Source organism: Zingiber officinale, chromosome 3A (assembly GCF_018446385.1).
Source record: "Zingiber officinale cultivar Zhangliang chromosome 3A, Zo_v1.1, whole genome shotgun sequence".
Classification (NCBI taxonomy): domain Eukaryota; kingdom Viridiplantae; phylum Streptophyta; class Magnoliopsida; order Zingiberales; family Zingiberaceae; genus Zingiber; species Zingiber officinale.
The window spans coordinates 3976622-3991522 of NC_055990.1; the positions used below are offsets into that span (position 1 = coordinate 3976622).

Below are 14901 nucleotides of genomic sequence, written 5' to 3' on the forward strand. Positions count from 1 at the left end.
CGCCGAATGATGGTTAGGGCGTGGGAGCGGCGTCGGGGAGAAAAGGATTCGGCGCTCGGGTTCGGCGAGAAAGAGGGAACGGCGGAAATAAAAGAAAAAGCAAAATAAATAAAGAAAAGGAATTAAGAAATTCAACTTTTCCTCATTTAATTGGGGTGACCATAACAGGCTTTTCTGGGCCCCGTTTTTGTCCCCGTTAACTCGTCCATACGAGCTCCGAAAAATTCCCGAAAAATTTCCAAAAATTCCGAAAAATTCCTTTATTAATATTCGCCTATTTTTGGTATTTTACATTCTCCCCCACTTATAAATTTTGGTCCCCAAATTTCGTTATCTACCATAAGCAAGTACTAATAACAGACAGAAAGTATAAATGCTGAACGCTAAACTAAATCACATACCTCAAGTGAAAAGATGGGGGTATCGAGCTCGGATCGTATCCTCGAGCTCCCAAGTAGCCTCCTCGTCTGTGTGATGCTGCCATCCGACTTTAACCAGCCGAATAGTCTTGTTCCGCAACTGACGCTCTTTCCGGTGGAGAATCCGTACCGGAACCTCCTCATATGTAATGTCAGGCTGAACTGGAATTGGAATATCTGCCAGCACATGTATCGGGTCGGGCACGTATCTCCTCAGCATCGATACGTGAAATACATTGTGAACGTCTGACAAGGACGGTGGTAGTGCCAATCGGTAAGCTACTGCTCCGATCCTCTACAAGATCTCGAAAGGACCAATATACCGCGGAGCTAGCTTACCTCTGAGGCCAAATATCTTCACCCCTTTCGTGGGTGAAACTCGCAGAAATACATGGTCGCCCACAGAGAACTCTAGTGGTCTACGTCTCCGATCAGCGTAACTCTTCTGGCGGTCCTGCGCCTCTAACATCCTCCGTCTGATAGTACGGACCAACTCTGCATCCTGTTGAACTCTATGAGGTCCCAACAGCTGGGCCTCTCCAACCTCATCCCAGAGGACGGGTGTCCGACAAGGTCTACCGTACAACGCCTCAAACGGTGCCATCTGGATAGCCGAATGAAAGCTATTGTTGTAGGCAAACTCTACCAACGGCAGATGGTCCTCCCAGCTGCCTCCGAAATCCATAACACATGATCTCAGCAGGTCCTCTAACGTCTGAATGGTCCGCTCTGACTGTCCATCTGTCTGTGGATGGAAAGCTGTACTGAAACGGAGCTGTGTACCCAAGGCCTGCTGCAGACTCTGCCAGAACCGAGACGTAAACCGTGGATCTCTATCCGAAATGATACTCAACGGAACACCATGTAGTCTGATGATCTCCCGACAATACAGATCTGCCAATCGATCCAGGGGATCAGTCCTCCGAATCGCTAAAAAGTGCGCGGATTTGGTTAATCGATCAACGATTACCCAAATCGTGTCATGGCCTCGTCGTGTCCTCGGCAACCCTACCACAAAGTCCATAGTAATGTGATCCCACTTCCACTCAGGAATAGGAATCCGCTGAAGTAATCCTGCAGGTCTCTGGTGCTCAGCCTTCACCTGCTGACAAACAAGACACCTAGCTACGAAATCCGCGATGTCTTTCTTCATGTCGTTCCACCAATAGGAACGCCTCAAGTCTCGATACATACGGGTCCCGCCTGGATGAATCGTAAATCGAGAACGGTGTGCCTCCTGAAGTAGCTCCTGTAAGACCGGATGAGACTGAGGTACACATAATCTGCCTCGGAAGAATATAATACCCTCCTCGTCTCGTGTAAACTCGGTCTGCTGCCCGGAAGCTATCTGACTGCTAATAAACTGCAAATGCTGATCACTGGCCTGTGCCTCTCGGATCCTCGTCCTGATCGACGACTGAGCAACCATGGTAACAAGAATACCTTGCTCTGTTGATCCCTGCTCCTCAAGATCTAACTCCGAGAAACTCTGAATCAAGTCCGTGACTGAAGTCCGGTGGCAAGCCAAAGTCCCTCTGGACTTCCTGCTGAGTGCATCTGCAACCACATTAGCTTTCCCCGGGTGGTAGCTAATGGTACAATCGTAGTCCTTCAGGAACTCCATCCATCTCCTCTGTCGAAGATTAAGCTCCTTCTGAGTGAAAATATATTTGAGACTCTTATGATCAGTGAGAACCTCAAATGTGATACCGTATAAATGATGTCGCCATAGCTTCAGAGCAAAGATGATGGCAGCTAACTCCAGGTCATGAACTGGGTAATTTTTCTCATGCTCCTTCAGCTGACGAGAATCATAAGAGACTACTCTGCCGTGCTGCATCAGAACAGCGCCCAAACCCTGAAGTGATGCATCGGTGTAAAGTACAAATCCATCCTCTCCAGAAGGTAAAACCAAAACTGGAGTCGACACTAATCTCCGCTTCAGCTCCTGAAAGCTGGTCTCGCAATCCTCGGACCATATGAACTTCACGCCTTTCCGGGTAAGATGTGTCAGTGGCATAGCAATACGCGAGAAACCCTCGACAAAACGTCGGTAATATCCGGCCAATCCCAGAAAACTGCGGATCTCCTGAACTGACTTCGGCTGCTCCCAACCGGTGACAGCCTCGATCTTCTGAGGATCAACTGAAATACCTCTGCTAGAAACCACGTGTCCCAGAAAACCAACTGAGGATAGCCAGAATGCACACTTGCTGAACTTCGCGTACAGCTGATGTCGTCGAAGAATCTCCAAGACTGTGCGAAGATGCTGTGCATGCTCCTCCTCGGAACGAGAGTAGACCAATATGTCATCAATGAAAACGATAACAAACTGATCCAGATACTCCAGAAAGATGCGGTTCATCAAATCCATAAACACCGCTGGAGCATTGGTAAGCCCAAATGGCATTACCAAAAACTCATAATGACCGTATCTGGTACGGAAAGCTGTCTTCTGGATATCAGAATCTCTGACTCTCAACTGATGATATCCGGATCGCAGATCAATCTTAGAATACACTGATGTACCTCTGAGCTGATCAAACAAATCCTCGATCCGTGGTAATGGATATTTATTTCTGATGGTCACTACATTCAGCTGCCTGTAGTCAATACACAACCTCATAGTACCATCCTTTTTCTTGACAAACAGAACTGGAGAACCCCATGGTGAAACACTAGGGCGAATAAATCCCCTGTCTAAAAGCTCCTGGAGTTGAACCTTCAGCTTGTTCAACTCTTTTGGTGTCATACGATACGGAGCTTTCGATGTCGGCGTGGTTCCCGGAATTAGCTCAATAGCGAACTCCACTTGCCTTCTGGGAGGCAAACCTGGCAGCTCCTCTGGAAATACATCTGGGTACTCCCGGACTACAGGAACATCGGAGAGCTGCGAACTAGTACTGTCCTCAGTACTGATCAACGATAACAGAAAACCATGACAGCCGTGAGACAGCAGCTTCTGCGCCTGAATCGCCGAAATAATCGAGATACCGTCGTCTCTGATGCCAGTGAAACTCCACGAGGGTTGGTTCGGAAGCTGGAAGGTGACCACCCTCGTCTGGCAATCAATGGTAGCATGATAAACTGACAGCCAATCCATGCCAAGTATGACATCAAACTCGACCATCTCCAATACTAGAAGATCTACCGTAAGTATCATGTTGCCAAAGTCTAACGGGCAACCTCTGATCTCCTGGGTGACGTCTAAAGTATCACCGGACGGTAGGGAGACAGTCAATCGCCGCAACCTAACAGTAGGTAATCTACCAATCTCCCGCATAAAGATACGGGATATAAAAGAGTGCGAACTACCAGTATCAATCAAAATATCAGTGGAAAATGCATAAATGGAAATCATACCGCGGAAAATGGATTCGTCGGCTCGCTGCGCATCCTCTCTGGTAATCGCATGAACACGACCCGTCTCTGGCGGAGGAGGAGGTGGTAACACTGCCAGCGGCTGCTGCGGCTGGGCAGAAGCCTGCCACTGAGGCGCTGCTGGACTATGTGCCAGATAAGACTGAGAGGATGGTGACTGGGACTGAGTCTGATACTGCCCCTGAGTCGGATAATAAGGTCCTGGAGCAAAACTCTGGGGTGCTACAGAAGCACTGGAGTACTCCTGTCCAAGCATGCCAAATGCTGCTGCGGAGGGAGCTGCTCCCTGCTGACGCTGTGAGGGTGTGAATCTCCGCCCTCCTCGTCGAGACACTGACTGACTAGACTGTCCCCTCTGCTCTGACCCTCCGGAAGCCGTGTGCTGAGCCTTCAGCTGACAATCTCGGCTCTGGTGCCCAGGCAGTTTGCAATAAAAGCAAACTGACTGTTCCAGAGTGCAGGCTGAAGTGATGTGGTCTCTGGAACCACATCGGAAACACTGTATATCGCTGGTGGACTGTTTCCGATCCTGCCGAGGAGACCGGAAACGTCCTGAGGAAGACTGTCCTGACTTCTGAGGCCTACGAGAAACCCCAGAAGAACTCTGACCTGATCGTCTGCGACTACTCTGATGTTGTCTTGTCGCCTGTGTTTGCTGGATCTGCCCTGACGTCTGACCCGTATGCTTCCTTTTCCTGTCCGGATATGCTGTCTGCCGAGCTAACTCTATCATCAAAGCATGATTCAATGCATCAGAGTAAGATGTAATCCCTAATCCGGCAAGCTGTACATGCAGATAACCATCCAATCCCTGTATAAACTGCATCATGCGAGTTCTGTCCTCAGCAACTAACTCTGGACAAAACTGAGCCAACCGGAGGAATTCAGTATTATACTCGGTCATTGAGCGATTATTCTGCCTCAGACTCATAAAATCCTGTCGGCGAGCCATCTGATAGGACAGTGGAAAGAAACGGCTCTCAAAAGCCTCTCTGAACCTGGTCCATGTGACGTAGCGCTCACCAATAATAGAATGCTGAGTAACCCACCAGGCATTAGCTTCATCCCGTAAATGGTAAGCAGCCAGCTCTGCTTTCTCCCACTCGGAGCAAGCCATATAGAAGAAAGTCTGCTCCATAGTCTCTATCCATGACAGAGCCATACTCGGATCGAGATCTCCGCGGAAAAGAGTGAAACGAGTCTTCATCGACTCAGCTAGTGCTGGAATCCTAGCTCGTGCAGCGACAATATCAGTGAGCGGGAAACACTTGAGCTGATACTACAGGTGGTATCGCGGAATAAACCGGAGGAGGAACTCCGGTCTTGTTGTATATCTGGGAGCATAAGCGTGGGTGCCTGGGAACAAAAGTGGTGGCGGTTGGAGGCGGTGAGGTAATGGTACGGATATGGTGCATTGCAGAGGCATTGGGGCACAAAGGTGCCCTGGTGTCGGGTACAGGTCCGGTGGCGGTGGTGCCGAGTACGTCGTAGGCTGCTCTGGAGCAAATGTCGGGTATGCCAATGGTACACCTGATGGTACCGTAAATACGGTAGGAGTGGATACCGTCGGTGTGGCCAAAGTAGGTATCTCTACAGGAGCTATCGGGATTTGAGAGCCCGATGCTCCCGCTGCATCCTGAGTCTGTCCCTGACTGATAGGCTCACTAACAGTGGGCATCTCTGGCATATCCAGAGATCCCGTGGTCCTCGCACGTGGTCGTCCAGCACCACGTCTCGCAGTAATACGAGTAGATCGTCTCATATCTGTTAAATTGAATTACAGATATCAATACCAATATAACAAAAATAAAATAACAACATACCTATTTGTCGTCTGGAGATGTTCCGTCGCTGTCCAGTCCCCAATTTGACCTCAAAATTCCGAACGCAGAAATCCAAATAAATCAAACGGAAATCGAAACATAACCATATCGAAAATCGATAATGCCGGTTTGACTCGCAAACTGGCTAACCCAAATATCGAATACCAACAACGGTATCCGATAAATCTCGAACACCAAAAGCGGTATCATAACCGCTCGATGCAAATAAATTGGTATCAGATAAATCCCGAAAATCCAAAATACGAAACAAAAGATCGTAAAACCTGGCTCTGATACCACTAAATTGTCACGCCCCAGAGGAGTCCCTGTCTGAGAAAATTTCGGCAGCATCTCCCCTGTACGGTGGACAATCTGAAACTTTTCTACATCTCACAAATACCTCAACTACAGGCGGCTGGAATAATAACAACAAAATAAAACATCACCACGCAGTTATATATAATCAAACAAAGTAGTAATACTCTGACTCAAAAACCACCCTACTCAACTACACTCGTAAAGCTCAAAACCGACGAACTCACCTCTTCTGCCGTCCAGGCAGGCACGTAGTAAAAAAAAAAACACATCGAATAAAAATCCATCATCATCACAAAAATCCATACAACAACTAAGTATCCAAACAAACCAAGTCCACACATAATCAATAAATGCAAAACAAAACTAAACGATATATAAACCATCGAGGTCTGTAGAGATCTAGCACTACGTGCTGTGGGGACTAGCGACTGGAACTCCCTCCTGACAGCATCAACCTGAAAATAACGACAATGGAGGCGGGGTGAGTCCAACACTCAGCAGGTACAGTTGATATGCAAAGTAAAGAAATAACACCTAGCACTAATCATGCGTACAGTCTCCTGATAAAGATAAAGGTAAATGCAAACCGAAGAAGACAGGAGAGAATCTGTACTAACCAGGACCCGGTATAAGGACAAACAGTCTGAAAGGTATAGAAGACATGTATGCATGTCAAACATAGGTATCCAAACAATATGCAGCATATAAATGCAGCAAACACAATCACAAACAATAAATGCATCATGCATATGATGCCAATGTCATGGTCACCCCTGACGCCAGTCAGCCAACTCACAACAAAAGTGGGACCAAGTGGGTAGGGCTGTGACAACCGTACACTCAGCAACACTACTCCTGATGAGTGATCGAGTGGACGGGATGCTGTCGGAGTACATACGTACTCCTACCCCAAATCATAAATGGGGGAGCGCAATGCTCTCATCTCCCGGTACACTATGACGGGGAGGAATCTCTAACGTGCTACACGCTGCGTCACACTATCCCTGAGCGGATCAAAGGAGCACCGGAAGAGTCAAACTGACGTGCAACCACGCTGTGTCACGCTACCCGTGAGCGTCACAATGGAGCACCGAACAGTGATGGAAACTAGCAAAGTGCTCGACAATAATGGAGCAATCTATCGCACAGCATGCGATCATGCAAATGGTGCATGTCACTAAGCATGGTAATATACTAAACCAACCTCTGGACATATAACAATGGGCACCATAGTGAATAGATCAAATCAAAATATACTGATCAATAAGGTATCAAACCTAGGTCCTGAACATGTGAAACATGGTTATATCACTACCCATGAGCATGATAGATCAGGTACAAGATCAATACGAGATGTAAACAAACAATCAATCAAACAGGTAACATGTATTGGGCAGTGATTAACCGAAACAAATAGGAAAAACAATTAATGCAACATATTATTTTCATTACTAAGCATATCAAAGACAATAAGTCAAAAGTACCCGCCTCCAAAAAGAAAGGATCGTATCCGGTCCAAAGCCAACGTCGAGATACTCGTCTCGCGTCAAAACCCTAAGTCACGAACAAATAAATATATTTTATTTAGCTACTATTTACATAAATAGCTAAATAAATTCTTAAGAACTATTTAGGGCAAAACCCTAAGTCAACCTACTAATCATATAATTCAAATTCACTACAAAATGTATCACGATCCTACACTTACCTCAAATCACAGCCACTGATTGCTGCTAATCGTTTACTGCTGAAATGAGGGCTGCCGGAACAAGGGCAACTGCTGGGAACAAAACAAACAAACCAAATCATCAATTTTCCTTCCAAACTATGTTCCTAAAACATAACCATTACCTCTACGGTGGCAGTTCCTTGTGTCTAACTGAAACACCCCTCACAACTAGCTGCTGGTGACCTCCTGTGGCCGGAGAAATGGCTGACAGTGTACACCGTCAAAAACCCAAATCCTAACAGCGTAAGGATTTTGTGAAGAAGGAACTCGGTAGTGGAAACTAGGGCTCGGCAGAACCCTGCGACCTCAACTAGAGCTCACAGCAACCGTGCTAGGGCTGAGGCTTCGTCAACAATGGCAGAAGCACTAGGCAGTGGCGTCGGCACTGTGCAGAGGTGCGGCGGTCGTGAGCACAAGAAGAAGAGGAAATCGGGTGTCGGCTTGACCTAGAGCGGAGGAATTCGCTGCGGTCGGCACAAGGGGTGCGGCGCTGCTTTGCTGAGGACAAACGGCCGGCGTCAGTGGGCAGAGAGGAAGATGATCGGGGTGGCTTGGTGCGTCGCCGGCGGCTAGGGCACCGAGACAGAGAAGAGGTGAGGAAACCGCCGAATGATGGTTAGGGCGTGGGAGCGGCGTCGGGGAGAAAAGGATTCGGCGCTCGGGTTCGGCGAGAAAGAGGGAACGACGGAAATAAAAGAAAAAGCAAAATAAATAAAGAAAAGGAATTAAGAAATTTAACTTTTCCTCATTTAATTGGGGTGGCCATAACAGGCTTTTCTGGGCCCCGTTTTTGTCCCCGTTAACTCGTCCATACGAGCTCCGAAAAATTCCCGAAAAATTTCCAAAAATTTCAAAAAATTCCTTTATTAATATTCGCCTATTTTCGGTATTTTACACCCTTGATTAGTAGGACACAAGAAAGCATGGTCATGCGTAAATGAGTCAATATGAGATATTGAACTTATTTGATAAGTGTGTCTACTTGGAGATCAAGAAACACAAAGATTGATAAGAGGATGACACGGTCTATGCCTCATTGATTAATCTAGATATCAAGAATAGAGGGACCAAGTCATACAAGATAATAGCCACGGACAGGTTAGGTCGGATCTCGACTTTCTCGTCACTTTGGTAGTAATGATGCCTTGCTAGATGTCACTCATTGTTTATGTATCGCAAATGTTGATTTTGGTACATTGCCAATGTTACGAGAACCTATAGGGTCACACACAAAGAACAAGTTGATATGGAGATGGGTTCATGTGATGAATCATTGGATTAAGTGTAATCTGAATTTGACTCATTAAGTTAGACTCAAAGAGATCCAATTGTTGGATTGAGTCGAGTTGCTTGAGAATCAATGGGTTGGACTCATTGGGTGATCTTGAGTTCACCAAGGAAGTTGAATGGTCAAAATTGAACCATTGGATTGAATAGTTAATTTTGAGTCATTAGATTATAAGATGAAAGGGTGGAGACTCTTGGTATAGCATGAGATGTTTATAAATATCATTTTGGATGATATTTTTCATGAGTTTTTAGAGAGTTTTCATGTGTTGAGACCCTTGACATTCTTCTTCTTCCTCCTTCCCTCTCTTGGCCGAAATCACCATTGTGGTTGCTAGCACAACCTTGTGATTTCTTCTCCATCTTGCTTTGTTTGTGAGACAAGCAAAGACAAGGCTTGTTCGTGTGGATACCATAGAGGCGCGGACGTGTGATCGTGCGGAGATCCGAGCTGTCGGGAGATTGTATGCACGCATCAAGGGTATAATCCTATCATGTAGCTTAGTATAGTTTGTTTTCAGAAAATATTTCTTCCCTTCGCATGGATCCGCTGGATAAGAGGATCTAATAATTTTTTCGCTGTCTTTCGCGTGTTTAGCGCGCTAGATCCCAACAATTTTGGTCATCGAAAGTTGACCATCCACTTCTTTGTATACTTGAGTGATATTTTGATCGTCTCGAGTTAAACTAATTCGAACCCAATTCCAACTTTCTCATCCAGTAAACTTCTAGAACGAACCCGTGCAGGCACGAGAGAGGGCGTCTCATCAACATTTCATTTTTTTTTACCAAATGTATAAATAAACCATTTCATAAGAATTGGCAGGAATGAATTCCCTCTAAATTAAACTTGTCGTTAGTCTTTTAGAACACTATTAGCCTCCGCTACCCTATTTATCCATTTTTTGCATATATAATTCAAAGCTGTGCACTGTACAAGCTTGATCGGCAGAAATATTAATACATCTTGAAATGCGTGCGAACTAAGAAAATATTTCATCTGCCCCACTTCTCCTCTATTTAAGTGAGCCAAAGTGCGTACCCATCTACCATCTACCAATCCTCAATTTCTACTCTTCATTATATTGTTCATGGCGAACCAGCTCATCCTGTTCTTCCTCGGGGTGAGCAAATTCATACCACTCGTAGTAGTATTATTAATCAACGGAACTTGTTTGGTTGAATCAGTCAGTAATCTGATTCAACAGATTTGTCTTGTATGGCGTTTGTTTGTTTTCTTCGATTAATTATGGGCGCATGAATTTTGATTCGATCGAAATGGTTGCAGCTCCTCGCCGGACTCGTAGCCCATCCATCAGTTGCACTTGCTTCGTCGCCGGAGCTCTACTGGAAAACTGCTCTCCCAACACTCCCATCCCTAGCTGCATCCGTGACCTCCTTCACCCCCCTGGTTCATTGATTTTTATCCATGTATATTTTTATTACGGTATGATCTTGTTAATTTGGAATCCCAATATATATATCAATTGAATTGCAGAGACAAGCCCGGGCTTATGGACGTTGTCGGAGTCCGAAGAGGAAGCGGTGATTCCCGGAATCACCTCCATTTATTACAACGCCGCCAACGTAGCGCAACTCCGCGACAAGTCCTCCCGGTCTCTGTTCTTCCTCGAGAAGGACCTGTTTCCAGGAGCCACCTGCGACTTGCAATTCAAGCGATCCATCCCTAAACACGCCGACCTCCTCCCTCGCCGCGTGGCCGACGCCCTCCCCTTCTCCTCCAACAAGCTCCCCGACGTCCTCGCGCTTCTCTCCGTCGACCCTAACTCGAAGGAAGCCCGTGAGATGAGCGCGACCCTGGAACGGTGCGAGCGCACGGCGAATGCAAGGGAGACGAAGCACTGCGCCACCTCCATCGAGTCCATGGTGGACTTCGCCGTCTCGGCTCTGGCCACCGACTATGTCAGCGCGGTGTCGACAGTCGCGAACGCCACGGCGGCGGCGGCGATGCAGCGGTACGTGGTGGAGGGGTTCGAAAGGATGGGCGGGGAGGAGCTGGGCGTTTTCTGCCACGCCGAGCCATACGCGTACGTTGTGTTCCACTGCCACGCGGTTGGGAAGGGGATGATGAGGGAGTACGCGGTGAGCTTGAAGGGGAGCGACGGGAGCCGAGTGGAGGCGATCGCAGTTTGTCATCTGGACACGACGTCGTGGAATCCGCAGCACGTGATGCTCCAGGTGCTGCAGGTGAAGCCGGAGAGCGCAGAGCCGGTGTGCCATTTCCTGCCCAGCGACCATGTCCTGTGGACCCCTCGCCAACAAATGCTGTGACTAAGAATCTAAACGACTTCTATGTCTCTGCCTATTATCGTTGCTTGTGCCTGTCTACGTAAAGTATGTGCCTACGTTGTCTGTGCTTATCTTGTCTTCAATAACGGCTGCAGTAGTATGAACGATGTGGTGGTCGGTGTGTACCCATTAATGGATTAGCAAATAAATATATTTACTAAAGCGCATCGTTTCTAATTCGTTTTTAATTTCGATTACCAAACTAACAAAAAAAATAATGAAATGACGTTTTTTTTAAAAAAATATATTTTTATTCCAATATTCCTTTTTATGAAATCTAGCTAATATGTACCACTCAATTTCAATTGTGTCTAAGAACTATTACGATATTCATGATCATGAGAGCTCTCTAAGAACTCCTCGATGTTATATCAATGCTATGTCAAGAATAAAAAATCTCGCACTTCTCTTTATTATAAAATAAATTCTCCTAACAATTTCTTAATGGATCCTATATTTTCACATAAATTATTATTTTTTAATATTTATTATTTTAAAAAAAATAAACTTAAAAAAAAATAAAAAACAAAAGAAGAAGCAGCTACCTAAACAGGGAGCCACTTCGTGTCATAAATGAGGGAGCTCCCTCCCTCCCTCATTTAAGCCATGTAAACAATGAGTTTTCATTTAGAGATGTAAATAAATCAAATAGTTCGCGAGCTATTCGAAGTTAGATTCGATAAAAAGCTCGTTCAAGTTCATTTGTTTATCTTATCGAGTCGAACTGGAGCTCAATTTCAAACTCGACAGTTTTATCGAGCCGAGCTCAAGCTTAAGGATATTCAACTCGTGAACTCTCGAACATGTTCATTTATAGGCTTGCGAGCTCAGACTCGAGCTCGGCTCGTTTATAGGCTCGTGAACTCAAGCTGGAGCTTGACTCATTAAATGGCTCACGAACATGTTCAATGATGTGTTGACTTTGGAAGTTTAATATAGTAGTTTGGAATGTTCAATGATGTGTTGAGTTTATATTATTTAATTGTTAGGTTTGTTGAATATTTATTCAAATGAATTTTCAAGCTCGCTTAACAAGTCTGCAAAATAAGCTCTAAAATGAGCCTTAAACGAGCTCTAAAATGAGCTCGAGCTCGCTTAACGAGTTAAGCTCATTAACTATGATAATTGAGCTAATAACGAGTCAAGCTTGAACTATTCACAAGCTTGGTAATTCCAAAACAAGCCGAGTTCGAGCCTTGTGATAAAAGTTCAATTCGAGCTCGAATATAACTTAAATGAGCTAAACTCGAACTTAATACTGTTCAAATTGATACAACTTGTTTATATCCCTACTCTCATTGTGGATGCTCTTAATTGAGTGTGTATTTACATGTAAATATTCGTTTGTACCATGAAGATTTTATTATTTACCTTTGTTTTTAAATTTAAATTAATTTAGATAATGTATCAATTTTAATTAGAACTACCATATAGATCTAAACTATTTAAATTTTAAATATGATCTCTCTATTATATTTTATATGTTAAGACCAGTACGAGTAAGAGAGGGTGAACAACTTTAATCGTATCGTCGTTGAGAATGTAGTAAAAACTTAAAAATATAACATAATACACAATTAATTTTACTTGATTTATAGGCTCCCAAAATGACTATATCTAAAACCAAGTCCAAATAACTACCATCATTAATCTTCTTATTCTTGGATACTTTCCGGATATAGAGAAACCTCTTACGACTTATTTTTATATGAACACAATAAGAAAATAAGAATGTAAATATAAATAAAAGTGAAAATAACTTTTTATAATAATCTTTGCTTTTGCTTGCTAGTTTGTTGTATTGGATTGTCTTTTGATATAGTAAATGTTCGGAATACAATCAAAGTCTCATATTAAAAAAATATATAAAAAATTATGGGTTTAAAAAATGAAGCATATCTTCATTGGTATAAGATTTTTTCGGTAAAGCCAAAAAATAAATGCATGAGGGTTTAAATCTTAAGTGAAAAATATCATACTGATCCTGTCCGAAACCGTGAAGCTGGAAAGCTAGGTGGTGGCAGCTTCGCTAACCGTACGTGGACTTCACTCTGCGCTGCAAAACAAACGGTGTCAGTGCCGAGCCAGGGAAGGGACCCCCGACGTTGTTCCTCTGACACTTAAGTTAGTCATCGGAATATGGAGAAAGGCGGAGCAACAGTATCAACAGTAGAACCCAATAATAACGCGTACCTTCGCTGGTGAAGGATCCCCCCTTTATATAGAGCCTCGGTGGGCGGTATGTGCGCTTCTCAAGGCATGACCACGCTCTCCTAGGTGTCCCATGAAAGGACCTTGTCAGGAAAGTACCCCTGACACTATACCTTAACAGGGCATGCATATCCCTGACGCGACAATAGAACCTTCGGTCGTACGATCCACCTGTCGACCATGCCTTATGTCAGCGTCACTATCTCCTAAAAGGATGTCGAGAGATATTACAGTGGTCCCTGTTAGGATCGTTCGTACTCGGCTAGAGAGGGGGGGTGTGAATAGCCGCCCCAAATTTTTCGCGTTCTTCCTACAGTTAGGGTTAGTCGCAGCGGAAATACAAGGAAGAAACTAAGGAGAAGAAAAACAAACCGATGTAACGAGGTTCGGAGATGAACTCCTACTCCTCGGCGTGTCCGTAAGGTGGACGAAGCCTACCAATCCGTCGGTGGATGAGTCCCCGGAGAACCGGCTAAATATGAGCTCCTTAGTGGAGAAACCTCGCCACAACTACTTCTTGCAACAGCAAGATAAGGAGTACAAATACAAGAGAAAAAAGAAGTAAATACACAGCAAATGTAAACAACCCTTGCCTTCTTGTCGGCTGTTGAAGAAGCAACAACAGCAGCAACTCAGTCGGAGTCCCAGCCGAAGGAAGAAGCTCACGCGAAGCTTCGAAGAAGAGCTCAACAAAGCTCGAGAACCTCAGCACGTAGGCCTTCAATCCCGGAAGAAGAAGAAGAAGGAAGAAAGCAGTGCGGCGGCCCTCCTTTTATAACTGCGAAAGCGAAGAAAGACGAAGCGACCCGTTGTGACTCAACGGTCGAATCGTGGACCGATCAGGCTCCATGTGGATCGGTCCACAGACCGATCCATTTTCTTGCCTTCGCTTCTGTTCCGTCTCTGATCGGTCCATGGACCGATCAGGGAACCTCCTGATCGGTCCACAGACTGATCAGGGAACCTCCTGATCGGTCTACGGACCGATCAGGCTTCTCTTCTCCCGAACTTCTTTGCGCCTCCTGATCGTTGTCTGATCGGTCTCCAGACCGATCAGATAACCTACAGTAGGCTACTGGATGGTTACTGATCGGTCTGGTGACCGATCAGGCTATCCAGTGTATCACTGGATCGGTCCCCAGACCGATCCAAACTCCCCAGCCCTAAACTTCAGGCTTCTACACCAACATCCGGTCAACCTTGACCTGTTGGTTCATCATTCCTAGCATCTGGTCACTCTCTTGACCTGTTAGAATTCTCCACCAAGTGTTCGGTCAATCCCTTTGACCCACTTGGGCTTTCCTCTTCGTGCCAAGTATCCGATCACTCCCTTGATCTACTTGGACTTTCCAACACCAGATGTCCGATCACCCTTGATCCATCTGGATTTTCCCTTGCCCGGCTTCACTCACCAGGACTTTCA

General features: G+C 45.3%; 1 pseudogene; it reads left to right on the forward strand.

Annotated features, from left to right (window-relative positions):
* The first annotated feature begins 10011 nt into the window (after nucleotides 1–10011).
* Nucleotides 10012–11444, forward strand: LOC122053518 (annotated as a pseudogene).
* Nucleotides 11445–14901: the final 3457 nt, after the last annotated feature.